At 36.4% G+C, this 18,138-nt stretch overlaps 1 protein-coding gene across 1 annotated transcript in view; it reads right to left on the reverse strand.

Moving 5' to 3' along the window:
• Positions 1 to 18,138, reverse strand: part of LOC105233437 (probable cytosolic iron-sulfur protein assembly protein Ciao1) — a 390,892-nt gene that overhangs the window by 257,663 nt on the left and 115,091 nt on the right. The gene's annotated exons all lie outside the window — the stretch shown is intronic.

Here is an 18,138-nt window from a genome sequence, read left to right on the forward strand (position 1 = left end):
ACAATGAGTTCCATTGTTGGTCCTTCGCCTTGTCGACTAGTAGAGGAATAGAGTCTAACAAAGAAGAGAAAGTAACATTATGGATTTGTATCTCCAAGTAAATAAAACTAGCTCAGTTTTATTCGAAATTATGGCCAATCCATTTTCCTCTATCCACTTGTTTAGATACCTCGTTCAGATACCCTTGGCTGTGATCGTAAGCGGTGTTAAGGAATTTGCCGTTTAGCAAAACATTTACATCGTCCGTTCTTTCAAAAAATTTTTTTCCACTAGAATTCAGAGCAAGGGGGAAAGTACGCTACCTTGCCGGGTGGCCCTACTCCCTTTCGGAAATGTCAGCGCATTCTGCGGCATAGGAGACTATAGATGATATGCATTATATTCGCATCGACTTCAAAATTATTGAGAACGCCAATCCCTCGTCGGTGTTAAGTTGTTAAAAGCCCGCTCGATATCAAAGAAGATACACACAATTTCGCTATAGGAATGCTGCGGATATACAACCCGTGCCTTGGCATTGAACCCTAATGTACATGCCCATTAATCTCTCTAGCGTTGTCAATAGAATGAAGAGATACTGATAGACCAGAAAGCCTTAGCAGCGACGTGAAAGTTTTTACAGATCTTCGAGATGAACGCTGCCCCAACCAGCCTCCAAGCGACCGGAATGGGGTTTAAAGGTCTGAGAAGACTGTAAAGCTTTTTTGAAGCTCACCAAGGGTTACATCTTCCGTAGATAGGTTTAGCAGAAAATAAGCGTCCAGGAACAGCTGTGCACACTCTTGACTACGTAAAATCTAGTTTCCAGCGCTACTTCTCGAAAGCTCCGAGAGAATTGGATTCTTTGCAAGAGTACGCCTAAACCTAGAAAAGAGCGAGCTTCTGGCTAAAATAGCGAGAAGAAAAGACAAAATAATATACAGAATTTAGTGGGAGCAATATGAAAAATCCACAGGATGGTGAATGTGTTGTTTTTTGGAGGCAAAGCCAAGCAGGATCAATTAATATTATTGAGTTGTAGCATAATAAAGGTGACCGTCTGTACTTAGATCGGTTTATTAAAATCATAGACATAGATATCCGGAAATCAGTTCTTCTCATCTTTCTAATAATTTTGGTATACATGAGCATATCAAAAATTAATAACAACACAAAGGAATACCTTAAAAAATCACCTTATGATATAATGTCCAATCTCTTTACCTTTTTGTATTACTTATATGTAAGTACAAAGCAGAAAATACTAGCAACTCTGTTTTCAATTAGTCCACAAAATTAGCTTCCTAACAACTCGTAGCAGAAGAAAATAAGCTTCATATTTACTGCAATTTAGTCCTTGCTATTGTGTTGACCATGGCATTTTCACCCACACACACACACATTTCTGTATGTATACATTTGTGTATTTGTGTGCGCATTAAAGGATTGAATTAATTTATTTGCTTGTTTGCCCGATTCAATATATTGAAACAAGATACGAGTGGCTTATTGCCAATGCAGTCCAATGCCATCACAACCATTGTGGTGAGACACATATGAATACGCAACAAAAACAAACAACATTGTAGTGCAGTTGGAGAATAACGAGTGTAATTTTGCCCAGCCATATTTATTCTACAATTTCTTACTGCGTTTGCCACCCACTGACCTGAGGAGACACAATTTTATTTAATAAAATTTATTTATTTCCATTGCGACATTTTTTGCTCGTATTATTATTTGTTATAGTATTTATTTTTAAATTTTTAAGTTTTGGTTTGCAATTATTTATTTGCTAACCGAGTTACGAGGGAGAGTAAAAGTTACTTTATTGGTGTGCAGGGCTTACTTCAAATTTTCTCCTTCAATTGACTATTCTTGAAATATTTGTGGAAAGGAATATTATTCAATCATATATTTTTCATTGTCAAACCAATATTGTACTTTTGATTTATACTCTTATAATAAAAATATTATTAAAATAACAATAAGAAACCCAACAAAGGAACAAATAATAACTTAATAGCGGTAAATAGTGAGACAAAAACATCGGGTATCATTTGGCTGTCATTATATAGACAGATCTCAGAAACTGAAAAAATTATGACATTAAGTGAAAAAGAAGAGTGGATATATGAGATTTAATTGCTTTAATTGTCAAGACATCTCAATTTTTACTAGTGTATATTTTACAATTTCAGACGAACCAACCAACTTATCCTCCCAACATTTATCTTACACTATTGTTCAAGCAATAGTACGATCTCCTAAAAAGTTGTTCAACCGATGACCGATCCAAATAAAGTTCTTCTATCAAATGACTTTTTCAGTTTAGACGAACCAACAGCCATTCAGAAATATGGACACCTTGAACGTATTTATATAATGGGTAGTCGAAGTTGAAAAAAAGTTACAGCTGTTCAAAAATGAGCGAAAAGAATTTCTATATTGAACGAACAAAGTGTCATTATAAAAAAAGGTAGTTATTTTCAAGAGAATCTTATGAGAAATTTTGTCAGAATAACTTCTTTAAAGAATTATCTTACGATTCATTCAAACTGTTTTCTACTCCTTATAACCGCGTAAGTGTTGCATAATAGAGCAACCGGATAGTCTTCTTCTAAGCGAAACTCTTAAATCGTTTTGGGCTTAGTAAAACAGGGAAATACTTGTATACATAGTCTCTTTTTCTTGCGCGGTTAATACCGAATGACGTACTTGAAGCAAAAACCTGAAGAAAAAGAATAATTACAAAATATTTTGTATCACGAAATGGACTCATAATTCTAAGATCTAAATATCTATATGTATGACAGCTATACTCGTATAATGTGATGTAGTGGTTCTCTGTAGATGGTTTCGACAAATGAGCCGTTTCTTGATGAGAAAGGGCGAGCTCAAATTTCAAATCGGTATCTCAAAAAAGGAGGGACTAGTTCGTATATATACAGATGGATGGATAGATAGAAATAGCTAAAGCTTGGTCAAATCGACAGTCATCCGAGTGGACTGCAGATGATGAATCCGTTCGAAAGCGCAGAAAAATGCAACAGTAGTTTCAAGTACCTTGAAAAAAGGAAGGACTATCAACAGCGACTATTACTTGGTGTCATTAGACCGTTTGAAGGACGAAATCGCCGACAAACGGTCGCATTTGAAAAAAAAAGAAAGTTCTGTTTCACCAAGATAATGCACCGTGTAACAAGTCTGTAAAATTATTGCAAAAATACATGAATTGAACTTCGAATTGCTCCCACATCTATCGTATTCTCCATATCTGGTTCCGAAGCGACTGTTTTCTGTTATATATTTCAAGACAAGAGGATTATTCCACTAAGATTATAAGGGGATTAAAAGAGAATTTTAATATTTCCTCGGCGGAGGAGTCTGATTTAAAAGTCTTACTTAGTGTCGCTTCTGTCCTTGTAAACAAGTGGTTCTTTTTCAATAGCAAGAAAATTTTACGTAGCTTAGTAGGAAATATTACTGTGATCGTAAAATTATAATTTGTAGTGAATGTGTGCTTTAATATCCGTATACTATCGTATGCCGATTTGAAAAATTCAGTTTTTGGAAAAACGACATTTAAAACTTTATGTGTGTAGTTAACCTACCGAGTGGCACACGCCACAGAGGGAATTCAAGCAGCATGCATCTCAGCTCTCAAGGCTATTCCTGACTCAATGCTTGGAAATCGCGCTGGCAGCGCTGCATCAACGCAGAAGGAGTCTATTTTGAAAGATTTTATAGAAAATTAACGATTAAAATCAATAAGTTTTTTAAATCGACTCAATCCTAATAATGTTTTCAGGACCTTAAGGACTGATTCTAATACTGGACTTAGTTCAGAAAATAGGTAAGCTAATCTTTATATATATAAAAAATCTTCTGACCGTGTGTTTGCATTTGAACTGCTCCTAAACGGATGGACCGATTTTGATGAAATTTTGTGTGTATGTTCAAGGAGATTCGAGAATGGTTTAGATTTACAATTTGGTCCACTGGAAAATGTTTTTTAAATTATTTTTTCATTTTTCAATCAATTGTTAATTTTTGGAATGTTTAATCGATAGATGGCGCTACCATCGCTGTATCCAATATTTAAACCTTAATTGCCGTAAACGTGCATTAAAGAAAAAGATTCCAAAGTAAAAGGCGACATCTGTGGATCAAGTTTTTATATTGTGGGTAGAGTTGTTCGTTCTTAAGTAATAAATTGGGTGATTCAATACATCTATGGGTAGCTATAACATTTTTTTCATACCTGCTAACTATTGGAGGGGTATCTTGACAGGCAATTTAAAATTGCAAAAGGTCTGGCATAAAAAAATAGCGGCATAACTGAAGTGTTGATAAAAAATTTGAGATATACAGAAATCTTTTCGAAGCATTGCACAGAGCAATGCAATATTTAAACGGGAACGATGAATACATATGTACATATATGCGTACAATTTCAAACTGATCCTTCCTGAAAAATAATAAAATTGCTAAATATTAGGAATGGTAGAATAGAACTGCAATCAAATACACAATGCAATGAATTAAAACTGATTCACTTATCATTTTTATGAATAATATACCACGGGCATCCCAAAAGACTGATGCCATTACTTTGCCACCCGATTTTTTTGTCTTTCCACGCTTGAGAGCCGTTTCTTAATATGCAGTCCACCAGGCTGACAATCGATTGGACTCGATTGATTTCACTGATGCACAGCCCAAATTCAATAGTATTTTTACCCCAAAAACCAATTCTTTCTTAACGCACGAAATGATTTTTGATTCATTTTTGTTGCTTCATCAAAAATGCGATTATTCCTTAACTAATACTTTTAATCTAACTAATAGAAATCATATAGATGGTATTAGTAGTACTATCTATGTAAGTATCAGCCACAGTAAAACGTAGGCGCGTCCTCTAGTATTAAATAAGAAGAGATATCTGGAACTTTCATAGTCCGATTCTAAAAAGATAAAATCTTTTTCAAAACTCGTATCTAAAGTGCCTATATAGTCGATTTTACCAAATAAAATCTCTGCAACCTGACACAAAAAAAAGTTCAACAGAGCACGAATAGAACTACTTGAACGATGTGACAGGAAGTGAAAATGAAAAAAATTCGTCCCATAAAGTACACGAAAAGCAAAGCGTTCGCAACTCTTTAAATGGTCTGTAAAATTGAAATAAACTGTTAAGTTCATAATTAAATAAGTTTTAAATTCATTTTGAAGATATTATGCTCAATTGCGAGCTTTAATGTTTTTAAATGAAAATTCATATTATAATTTTATGAGCGTAAAAATTAATCGCGCTTACTTAGTTGATTTACTATAGTCATCAAACCGCAGGATGCTTTATGAAAAACTGCTTTTTTTTATTTTTGTTTTATTTTTTTATGTTAAATAAACGAAAAAAGCGCACTCTCTTCGAAAAAATGGGGGGAATAACCGCAAAATGACAGCGAAAAAGTCCGCAACAGACAGGGTTGATGTGCATTACAGATGGCAGTGATTTAAAGTCGCCGCAAAACAAAATACTAACAATGCGAACAAAAACAATTATGTCGGAGAGTGCAAAAAAAAGAGAATTCATTTATGCTCAACATGAATTTGCAAAAGTTAAGTCATTTAACACCATGTAATGCGAAATGCTGAGAAAAATTATATTTGGATATAGCACATACAAGTTCATAAAAAAATTTCATCAAATCGCTACTAAAGAGGTGTGAAATCCCAACTATTTTATCAAAAAAAATACTCTTGTACATGTGGTTATTACTGTTGTATTAAATTTGGAGAAAGTAAGGAGGAGCTAAGAACGGGTGCAGTCGAACGTTAAGAACTCTTGTACTTTGTGAGAAAGAGAGTATATGAAATACTTCCAGTTTCCTGACGTCTAGGACGACGTTCGATACAATATTATATTGAGCTAAAGTGCAGAGTTGAATAAAATCGAAACAAACATTTTCCATATCTCACTATTGACTTAATTACTGGATATCAATCCGATCGAATCTAAGAAGGTTATCGTATTCGATGTATAGGGTCTAGAAGATTAATTCCCTGATTTTGTTTACTTTCAGATAAAAATAAGCTATAAAACCTTTCACAAATACCAAAGATTCGATTCAGCAATTTGATTTTGATCGGTTGGTTTGTATGGCAGCTACATACTATAGTAGGCGATATTCAAACCATTTTCACATACATACATAACTCTATATCTATCTCGATAATTTTTAGAATTCACAAACAATCGTCAGATTAACTAAGCAATTATACCAACCGTAAATTATTTTGAGGGTTTAAAAAAGTTTGGATTTAATATACTATACTATAGCCGTGATAAATAGACGCTAGAAAAAGTGAAATAACTCAATTATTTTGTTAAAGGAAAATCTAAAAAATGTGGGATATAAACAAGAACTTTTTGTGATTTACTGAATAATTGGATATGTTTTGCAATTTTAAAGCCAATTAGCACAATACTTTTTATTTAGTCATCAACACACTATGTAATATTTTTCAAAGCTGAAACCATAATACTTTCGAAGCTTATGGAATGAGAGAATAACTTGATAAAAATAAAGTTTGTATTTTCTTTAAATAATATTTCTTTGAATCAGTCAAATAGTTGTGAATTTCTAGTTGCAAAGCGCTGACTTATACCACTCACTTGCATATCCGCTTTTCTTTCGACAAATGGTTTGAGAAATTTTTAATGAAAAAAGTTTTCGTATTTCAAAAATGTTAACAAACACGAAATTCATTTGGTTATTAAAAATCTTTTTGTTGAAAAATTACCAAAAAACCAGGCTGAGTTTGTAAATAGGTTATATAGACACCTTTATAACCACCGAAGATGGTTGACGAAAACATCAAAAACACCCACAAAGTGATTACGAACGGGAACGAAGTTAAATCAGCGTAGAACCCTTTAAAACCGATTTGTTTTATTTTATAAATTGATAGTAAAACGATAGAAATTTGATCTTAAAATTTTAAATGGAAATTCCGACTCCTTTTATTGCTTTTAGTCATTGGAGTCAGTAGCGCTTCTTAAAGAGCGGATATCTGATGATACTCCTAGAACATTAGAAGGTCCATTGTGAAACCTTTCACTGTATAATGATCTCTCTAAACCACTCTTTGCACTTGCAGAAGTTCATCAATACAAAAAGTGTTATATGTGCAACTTGCGACTGATCACCATGACATATACGCTAGTTAACAAAATTTTCAACCAATCGTTTTAAAAATGAACAGCTACTTGTAATAACTTACTTTTTATTTTTGCAACGGGTGGCTACAGGGTATAAAGTTTGGTAAACCAAAGGGTTGTATGTTTGATCTTAAACTAAGTGAGATAAATATAGGGTTATGTACGAGGTATGACAATTAAGTAATGAGACTGATTCCATAAAAACCGTATATTTGAAAATTATTCTACAACTCTGCCATCCTCTTCAAAGTAGTCCCCTTGGGCAGCTATACAGCGATTCCAGCGCGTTTTCCATGCTTCGTAACATTTCTGGAACGCTTCGACTGGGATGTCCGCGAATACCCTCGTCACGGCCGCCTGGATGTCCGTAATCGACTCAAAATGGGTTCCTTTGACCACCGATTTTGTTTTAGGAAACAAAAAAGTCACAGGGTGACATGTCGGGCGAATAAGGCGGCTATTGCAACACGGCGATCCTTTTAGAGGCCAAATACTGGGACACGCTGAGGGCGGTGTGGCACGGCGCGTTGTCGTGATGAAAAATACATTTACGAGCGATGTCTGGGCGCACTCTGTTGACTCGTTAGCAATCTTTCGAGTACTTGGCAATAGTAGACTTGATTCACAGTTTTCCCTGGTGGAAGGAATTCTTTGTGGACGATTCCACGGCTATCAAAAAGGCAACAATCATCGTTTTCACCTTCGACTTACTCATGTGAGCTTTTTTCGGGCGGTGGGCGCGGAGGACACTCTTACAAATTTTAGTGTACGTTTCCGAAGCTGTTTCGTCCAATCTGGCGCAAAATTTCATAGCGACGCATTGCTCTTGATTTCGTTTTTCCATTTTCGTGACGAGCACTACAAACACACGTCTACTCAACTTGACGCAGCAGGCGAACTAAACAAGCCGAGCGATGGTAAATATATCAGTGGAGAGAGGAGGAATGTCGGAAAGAGAAATTTCAAGGTCACAGGTTTACCACAAGCGCGGCAATAAAATCAATCTCATTACTTAATTGTCAAACCTCGTATTTTTGTGCCTGGAATAGAGATAAACTTGGACGGAAACTTGACATGGCCTCATATAACCAATATCAGGATTTTCGAACATCCAGCAGACTTTACACCGTATGATTGGTGATTATATGAGAGGTACATTAATGTAACCCAGGGAATATATTTTTAATGTATGGCCTGATAATACATAGGTTATACATAATATCGGGTCGATACTACTCCAACTCCGTTTTTCTAACAAATCTTTTGTCGAGTATATATGTCGGTCTGTGCTCATCTGTATATATATATTTTTTTTCTATAACTCGAAATCTTGAATTGGCAATAAAAGACAAATTTCCTTCCATAACTCGCAGTCTCTCCATAGCGAAGTCTCTTTGTGGATTTTGGTGATTCGATTTAGGGAAGTTCAACTGGCTTTGATTCTTGTAAGAGTTGCAAGAGTATAAATAGTTTGGTTGCATTCGAACTTAGCTCTTTCTTATTTATTTTTTTTTATCAATTATCAAAAAAGGCTCGAAATTCGGACCTCTAGACTAGAATACCGATTTTAAGTGATACGAACTCTAAAGCTTTATTTTATTACAGTAAATATTGAAATATGTATTTCAATTATTTAAAAAATTCGTAAAACTACTTTTGTAAATGTTACTTTTTCAATATCAAAAAATTAATTTCCATTCCGCTCGAAGCAAAACTGCCTGTCATTATCGTAATCGTTACACCGGTCTAACTAACCAAAGCTATTAGAACAGCATAGTTTCAAGCAAATTACGCATGTGTATATGTGTGAGCATGCTTATGTAAACCAAATTTTCTTCGCTGCTGCAATTCAGCAATTAATTTGTAATTTGCTGTTAAATTAATATTCGGCAAATTGTGATGTTAATTAAGTTCAAACCAACGCAAGCAAGCCACACACATACACATATACAAACTAGAGCATATATTGCATATCCGCAGGTCAAAGTACAAATTGGCAAACTGCTTAGTTCAGGTGCTGCGTTGGTTGGTTGGCGACCCCGGCTGTTTAGGCAAATTGAAAATGGCGAAATTTCATGTCGCAATGCGGCGTAAAATCGCAAAATTTTCAATTTCCTCAAACTGCAGCGCGATAAACTACTTATTACCCAGTTAATATTAAATGGGAAATAATGCAACAAAAACAAAAACAATTAGCAAAATATTACTACAATTCATATGTGAGGTTGTGGGCTTCAATAGCTGCATGTTGGTACCTATTTTGCGTCAACATTTTTGTGTTTTGTTGTTGTTCGTGTTGGCATTATATTTTCATCGTTTCTGGTATATTTCGTTTTTTTGGTTTGCACATTAGCTGCCATACTTAATCAGCGCGCTGTAAGCTTCCACAAAATTTTACAATTTCACGCTCGCCTGCCGCAGCTTAAGGGGCCTCTCAAAAGCCCGACCGGACGACGTCACACATCGACGCCGCTGCTTCAGCGCTTGCAAGGCAACGGGATTGTTGCATGTCGCAAACGCAATTTTCATAACCCCTTTAATTAAAAAGCCTATAACTATGCCGTAAATTATTGATCAACTATTAATTAACTAGAAAAGCAATTTTCGGTGCCTTCGATAGGCAACAACTCTGACAGCAGCAGCGCCGGCAGCCAGCAACTGTAGTTAAATATCTTTCACCGCTTGCCTGATTTTTGCCGGCCAACATATTAATATCCGCATAGTACACCTGTGAAGGTCCTTGGTACTTTTGAGAAACATACATACATATGTATATATAACACTTTAATGCATACATACATACTTACATATATACAATATATAAAACTTAAATACATATGTATAAACACATACATATATACATACATAAACACCCTGCAACTGCCAGCACAGCCTGGCAGCCATTTTATATGTACACATGTATGTTTCCATCTCTTCATTTCTCGTTATTACCGTTTTCGCTCTACACGCTTGCAGTTGCTTTCATGAGCCCACCAATTGCCGCACCGAATGCCAATCCGAAGTGTAAAATGCGACTTAACCTAGGTTAGGCATAAAAATATTAACACTTTAGCTGTTGCTGTCGTCCTTGTCGTTGTTGTTGTCATTGTTGTTATTAGCATAGCCACTTTACTCATGCCAAGTGTCGGTTTTAACTGCTGCCAGCAACGCTTCGCTCGTTAGTTATGTATGTGCGTTTGTATGTATTTGCTCCGTTATGCCACCTGATAGGCAGTCAGTGTCAGTCGCCTGTTGCCTGTCACATTGCCTCAGTCTATTTTTCTCTTGGTGTTTGGCATTAGTGTTGGTGCAGGCGCTTACACGCTCGGTTGGTTTGTGTCTTTTAGCTGTATTCGCACACACACACACAAACAAATATATATTCATATACTTAATATATAGTATATCTACATATACATACATATATATATATACATAGCTTCATGTTTATGCTTGTGTCGGTCTGCTGTCGCATGCTTGGCAATCATTAACACACAATTTCAGCTGGAACCGCCGGTGAGGCAGCAATGGCTTGGTAACAAACACAGTTATTTGGTATACCTATGAATATGAATACTGTTATCGCACAGTGGAGAGCAGTATACTCATGAACTGGTGGTTGGAAGATCTAGAACCCCTAGAACCTATTACAATTTCTGCTGTGTCGTTGAAAAATACCAGAGACGGATATAATATAAGGGTAGTAAAACCTACATACGCTTGTAGAGCCTCCAGATTTTATCGAGTGACTCATGCCGAGAGCAGACTGAAATTATGGAGAGAAATCCAGCCTCCTGGATGGCATTGAAAGCATAACGCCAGGAGAAGGCGAAGCCGATTTCACAATCGGTGATGACCAAGAAGAAGTTCGAATAGCAATTACCCGTCTACAACAGCAAAACGGCGGGGGTCGATGGATTGCCAACCGACATATTCAAATACGATGGCGAAGAACTGATAAGGAGCATAAATCAGCTTCTTTGTAGAATATGGTCGGACGAAAGCATGCCCAACGATTGATATTTAAGTGTGATCTACGCAATCTATGAAAAGTAAGACCCCACACCCCAACTACCGTGTGATAAGCCTCCTCAACATCGCATATAAGGTTCTATAGAGCGAAAACTGATTGGAACTTATCAGTGTAGCTTAAGGCCTGGAAAATCAACGACTGACCAGATATTCACAGAGTGGCAAATCTCGAAAAATACACGGGAACAGAGAATCGACATGTACCACCGCTTCGTCGATTTCAAAGCTGCTTTCGACAGTAAGAAATGGAGCTGCCTTTATGCCGCGATGTCTGAATTTGGTATCCCTGCAAAACTAATACGACTGTGAAAACTGACTTTGAGTTATAGCAAAAGCTCCATGAGGATCGGGAAGGACCTCTCTGAGCCGTTCGATACCAAACGGGGCTTCAGATAAAGTGACTCTTTTTATTCGACTATCTTCTATAAGAGTGTACAGCTTCTGGTGTACGCCGATCATATTAATATCTGTGGACTCAAGAATCGCGCCGTTAGTTCTGCTTTCTCTAGAAAGGATAAGAGAGTGGAGCTAATGGGTGTGGTAGTAAACGAGGGCAAGACAAAATATCTCCTGTCACCAAACGAATCTCTCAATGAAGAAAACCCAAGCTCTATTAGTCACTCACTATTGCCGTCCTGTTATAACGCACAGAGACGTTGACGTTTCGAGTTTCTGAGAGAAAGGTTCTGCGAAAAATGTATGGTCCTTTGCGCAGTGGCCTCGGTGAATATCGCAATCGATGGAACGATGAGGTATAAGAGATATATGACGACATTGACATACTCGTAGTTCAGCAAATTAAAAGACAGTGGAAACTCTAGCTAGGTCATGTTGTCCTAATGGACGAAAACACTACAGTTCTGAAAGCATTCGATGCAATACCCACCGAGGGAAGCAGAGGAAGCGGAAGACCTTCACTCCGTTGGAAAGACCAGGTGGAGAACGACCTGGCTACGCTTGGAATCTCCAATTGGCGCCAAGCAGCGAAAGGGAAAAATGGCTGGCGCGCTGTTGTTAACTCGGCTATAACGGCGTAAGCTGTGTCTACGCCAATAAAGAAGAAGTACACATTCAAATACAGTTAGGCGTGAAAAGCTTTTATTTTCTGCATTGGTGCTTTAAAAAATAATCCGGTCAATCCAATAGAAAGGTGTTCTTAGCTCTTTCGCTACTAGGGTCTTCGAAAACTGCTGATATTGCTGAGGTTATTTTTCAGTATTAGTTCAGATTCTTCTACTCAAACCTTGTTAGTAAAAGTGAGTCTGACATAAGTACAGTACTATTTGATCAAAATAGACCCATAGTAATGCTATAAAAATAAATTATGGACGGACTTAGCACATTTTGGTTAATGCTTTGGGCTGAATGGATGAATTTCTTTGTAAAACCGAAGTACTTGAAAATATAGCTGAACATCTCACATTTATTAAAGGCATGGTTAGTAGGTTTTATGAATACGATGTCGAAACTGTCCAACAATATAACAAATGGCGCTCCAAAAATAAGTCGCAGAGCGCATTTTGAAGGCTATAAAAAGATTTTTTACCAGTCCGGGTCAAATTTGATAGTTAGATGGTAAATTTGAATTCATAAATATCTTAACAAGGTTCTCCGGTCTGAGACTTAAAACTCAGTGAGATGATTACGAAGGAAAAGATAAGTTTTCATACTGAAAAAAACTTTTAAGAAACCAGTAAGGAAGGGCTAAGTTCGGTTGCAACCAGGGAAATACTTTAAGGTGTAAAACTAATCATATACATAGAGTAAAGTCAGTCGGATGTTCGAAAATTTTGATATCAGTTATATAGGGGCTTGGCCAAGTTTTCGTTCAAATTTATCTATTTTTGGCACAAGAATACACTGTTATGAGCAAAACATGCTATCTTATTTTCATTGGGATAACTCACATATTGGCCGATATACGAGTATACGGTACAAAGTCACCCGGGAGTTCCAAAATCTTTATATTAAGTATATGGTCCGATTCAACCCATTTTTGACATACAGATATACCATTAGAAGAGAAGGATTCTTGCTTAATACCAGTTATATAAGTATATTACACATTGAGCAACATTTTCGATCTGTACTGGGGTCTAGATATTCTGTACCTAGGGCTTTCAATAGATTTTATTGGATATAAAAATTTTTTGGTGGTACGCACTAAAGTTATTATTCGTCCCAAGTTTTATCCCGTTGTATTAATTACTTATTGACTTGTGTACTAGAAACTGAATGAATCAAGTGGAATTTAAAATTGTGATATATGGGAAGTAGGCGTGGTTGTTGCGCGATTTTATCCATTTTCAGAATATGACATAAGAAGCTGAGAGTAAAATTATGAAATTATCTTCAAATAAAACTAGTCTGACCAAATCAGTATATATTTGATCTCAGTCGGATCAAGAATGCTATATATAATGGTTGCCTTAATGCAAAAGTAATACATTTCTTTTTAATGCTCCGATTATCACATTATCTTTGTCTGATTTTGTATTTTTCTTATAATAAACCCTGGATATAAAACCAAACCATCCTCCGCACACAATAAACAAAATGAAAATGCAAAATCCTTGCCTCTCAACCCTCATTTATGAAACTGTTATCAACAAGACTTTGCTGCACTGTGGCGCACACAAGGCTTATTTCATGCCATGTAATTTGTATTGTAATTCCTCTGTATCTGGCAGGCTTAATTCATGGATGCTTGGCTGTTGGAGCGCAGTACGCAATACATACACAACACACACACACACATGCATGTAGGTATAAACATGCTGAATTTATGAGGCTGCTTTACAACTGATTTTTCACACACAATTTTTATAGAATTTTATATGACTGCAAAGTTTAAATACCGCAATTTCGTGTTTGTCGGTGGCGTGCGTATTAACGCCGCCAGCGAACTGTGTGCGATCATCGCATTGAACTGGCAGCGTAATGCGAGGTTGCCACCTCTATTTACATACAGCGACTACACACGCGGCTGTAATGCGAGAATTCATCACCTGTCAATTTGACTCGTTCACAGCGAGCAATTTGTATTTCGCAGGTTTCAGGAGAGGACTACGCAGTGCAGCAGCGAAGACTGTTAGGGATTGATGAGATACGAGTATATGCGGGTGTGTGTTGCGGATCAAGTCTAGTGGGTTATGTGAGCTTGGTTGAAATTGAAAAAGAATTATGTGAGCTTATGTATTTATTTATCTGAGTACTCGGCGAGTAATCGCATACTCATCTTCGTGTTTGTGTATGTAAGTATACGCTTACATATGTCAAGAGCTGTTAGCGCAACTGAAATGGAATACACACTCATCCCACCCTAATGGAACCCAATCAATCGCGCGGTTAGCAACAGCAAGTGCACCCTCAAAAGCGCTCGTGTTGGATATTGAAACAATTTTTGCCACATTTGCAAAGCTTCCTAATCAAATTCTTGCTACCGTTACTTTCGCCACCAACGCAAACACAAACACATGCTAGCCAGCGCGGGCTTACTCGCAGCGACTTGACACCGTCTTCCCTTACTGTGATTTTTCATTGGATTAGATGCTCTGATCTCGGTTATCTCGGCGCGTTGAGTAAACACATAAATATGTGTGTGCATAATTTTTCGCTTGAAGCTTCACCGAGCATCATGCAATACTAATTTTTTACCTCAACCAACACTAAATGCTTAAGAGCTTCTTGCAGTCAGGACGTAATATTAATAAATAAGACTCACTCGCGATTGCTCACCTGCGCGCTGTTGCACGCTCACAGCACCACATACATATACACAAATATATTTTTATATGTGTATATGTGCACGTAAGGTCTTATGATATTTGGTTTTCTGCTTAAGCAACAGGAAGTGGCTTACCGGCAGCGGATATGCGAGTAACTTTGCGTCGCCTGTGGCGTATTTTGGTGCTCAACTCAGATTTGCAGCACGCTAAGCTGTTGCTGGCAGCTGAGAGTAACAAGTATGTAAATATTCTTGTAGTCTTGATATATACATATGTATGTCATTTGTTGTTGGTAAAATAATGTAGAATCTTATTTTCGTCCTTGCCCTTCGGCACCGTCTTCATAAAGAGCTTTTTATGCAGAATTTTCCCCAAAAATTAAAATACAGTAATCTTTCTCAAATGAAGAGGCAATTATAAGTGAAAAATTACATAATAATTACGAATTTCTTCTTAACATGAAAATAATTGAAAAAAAAAAACATGTTCAACCGATAACATGAGTAAGAATTCAACTTAATGATAAAACTTTGTTTCTTGGCATAATCAAGAGATTGATGTGGCAGATTAACGTAAACGCCCACAAAACACCGTAATTCAAAACCTATTAAGTGCTAAAACTATACATCAAACAGATATACAAAACTAAAGAAATGTTAAATTTTTTTTTAAAGTAGGCATGGTTTCGCCCTCCACTAAGTTTGATGTACTTATCTCAGAGTTCTAATGCTATATCAACGAAACTGCCGAGGACAAATCTTTTCAGTACTTCTTCAGACGGTGTGAAAAATGGCTAAAAATCGGATTATAACCACGCCCATGATGACTCAGACATCCATATAATAACATTTTGCATTCAATATGATAAATTTCATTTAATAGCACCTTGAAGGCATAACACCTTATGTCTAAAATTTATTGAAAATGGATTATAATTTAGCAAGACTCCAGATACCGAATGTACGAAACTGAGAGCGCTGACTTTTTTTCGACAACTCTGGAGATGTAACAATGAAACTTAGAGTCACTTGATGTGAGGGGGCCAAATTGAGTCAATGCTTCCCAAAGCCCTCATTTTATTTAATATAGGATGAATCTAGGGATACCAGAGTGTATGCCTAGTGTCTTCGATCAATTGTGTGAGTTATGTTGAATGAAACTCAAAAGTTATCGTTTTTCCTAATAAATTATTTATAATAACGTCTTGATGCTATATATAGATAAACTCGGGTCCATATGTCCCCTAGCTTCCATTTATCTTCGCATTTATCATTTACCTTGATCAATGTGTAAGATACCTCAGCAAAATTAAGTGGACGTATAATATTGGATATATTAGAGTATATATGCCGATAAATTTGCGAAATCGTTTTATGAATAACTCAGGCTCCTATATATCATGACTATGCTTTATTTTAACAGTCTTTATATGTCAATCCAGGTCTCACTAAAACCCCATACGACCTTAACCCCCTGTTCGGACCGTGACGGTACGTTAAGTTACCATCACAATTATGAGCTCATAGACAAGAGTTTAAAAGAAGGTTTGTTTTGGTTTTTCGCCATAGGTACTCTTGAGTAAACTATTTTCTATCCATTAAATATTTTATCTAACATATAGCGGCAAGACATAATATTATATCCCGTTAGATTGCAAAATGTGTTAAAATCTTTACAATGGATTAGTTATTTGACGTTTTATGTTTGCGGAAAGTAATATTTGAAAGTTATTTCTATGTTTTTTTATGTGCTAAATATACGCATAGACTTTTAAGGTGGGTATTTAACGGAGCCTAACATAGTAAGTTCATTATGGTCCCTTGTTGGTAAAAATTATAGCACAATGGCAGGAATTCATTTCAAACATCTTGACGCTTGAGTTTAGAAATTAATGAATCCTATTCCTAATCTGATGACGGCAATGCTGGAACTTTATATTGGAAGATATATTACAAACGAAAACGAGGAGTGCACAAGCCTGCAGGTTGGTAGCCCAACATAATGATGAGGTTTACAATTGAGAAAATAAACGACTTCATGGCCACTAATAACAGTTCATGCAATAATACTTAGCCTAATCGCCACTGAAAGCTAAAATAAAGGATTTGGCTAAATAAACGAATTCTTTTTACGCGAAGGGGGGTGCATGATTTTACTGAAAAGATCGCTTTTTGTGTGTCTACAAAATTCATTTTCTATCATTCATGTCCCAAAATTGCAAAAACTGCTAATGTTTCAATCAAATATATATGCTACACAAAATCACAAAGTTCGTTCAAGTACGAGATATTGTCAGTTTTCAAGTAGCTAGCAAAAACTCTTTTATGACCGATCATGAAGTTCCAGGTCGCACGGATTCTTGGAGTTCAAGTAGAAACCTTGCTCACCGCAACGGTCCTTTTTAAAAAACATCATTTCGCAACAGGTTTGATGCAATCGGCGTTTAAAGTTTTGGCACGATACTTGGGGGCATATTGGGAGGAGCGCGCTGTTGACAGCTTGTACAAATTTGGTTCTAGTGCTCAGATCTCTTAAATGAAAAGTTTGGACCAGTATACAATGGAACTCGCCAACTTTAAAGGATAACTTTAAGAAAATGCAATTAAAAAAAATTATCGATTTTTCCAACCACACAAGATTGTCCAATATAACCCCTTAAAAGTCGATATAAGGTATGGAGCTTAGCTGACCAACATGGTTTTACTTAAATAACCATGAAAGACAAGCTACGGAAGGTAGAACTTGTAGGCTCGATGACTGAAGCACGAATGCTGAAAAAAAGAAAATGTTTTTTGTTTTGACAACTACTTCACATCAGTTCATCTACTGGCAAACTACAAAGCGAAAAAAAAGGTTTTAGCTTTTGGTACTTTCGGTAACAACCGAAAGACGGGATAGTGATTTCGCATTATCCTCTGGATACAAAAGCGATAATGTCTTGGCATCCATTTTCCTTGGGTCAGAATCTGCGACCATTCCAAGAAGTGATCAAAAAGGAATTGTCAATAATTTTAATTATCCAATAGTTATAAAAGACTATAATTCTTTCATGGATCGAGTGGATCATGTCGATCAATTTGCGGATTGCTAATGGCCTTGACAGAAAATCTTAAAAGTAGTGTCATCGAAGTTTTTTTGGATACTGCGTAGAAATTCGCGTTCGTTTAATGAAAT

This window comes from Bactrocera dorsalis, chromosome 4, assembly GCF_023373825.1.
Source record: "Bactrocera dorsalis isolate Fly_Bdor chromosome 4, ASM2337382v1, whole genome shotgun sequence".
NCBI classification, from domain to species: domain Eukaryota; kingdom Metazoa; phylum Arthropoda; class Insecta; order Diptera; family Tephritidae; genus Bactrocera; species Bactrocera dorsalis.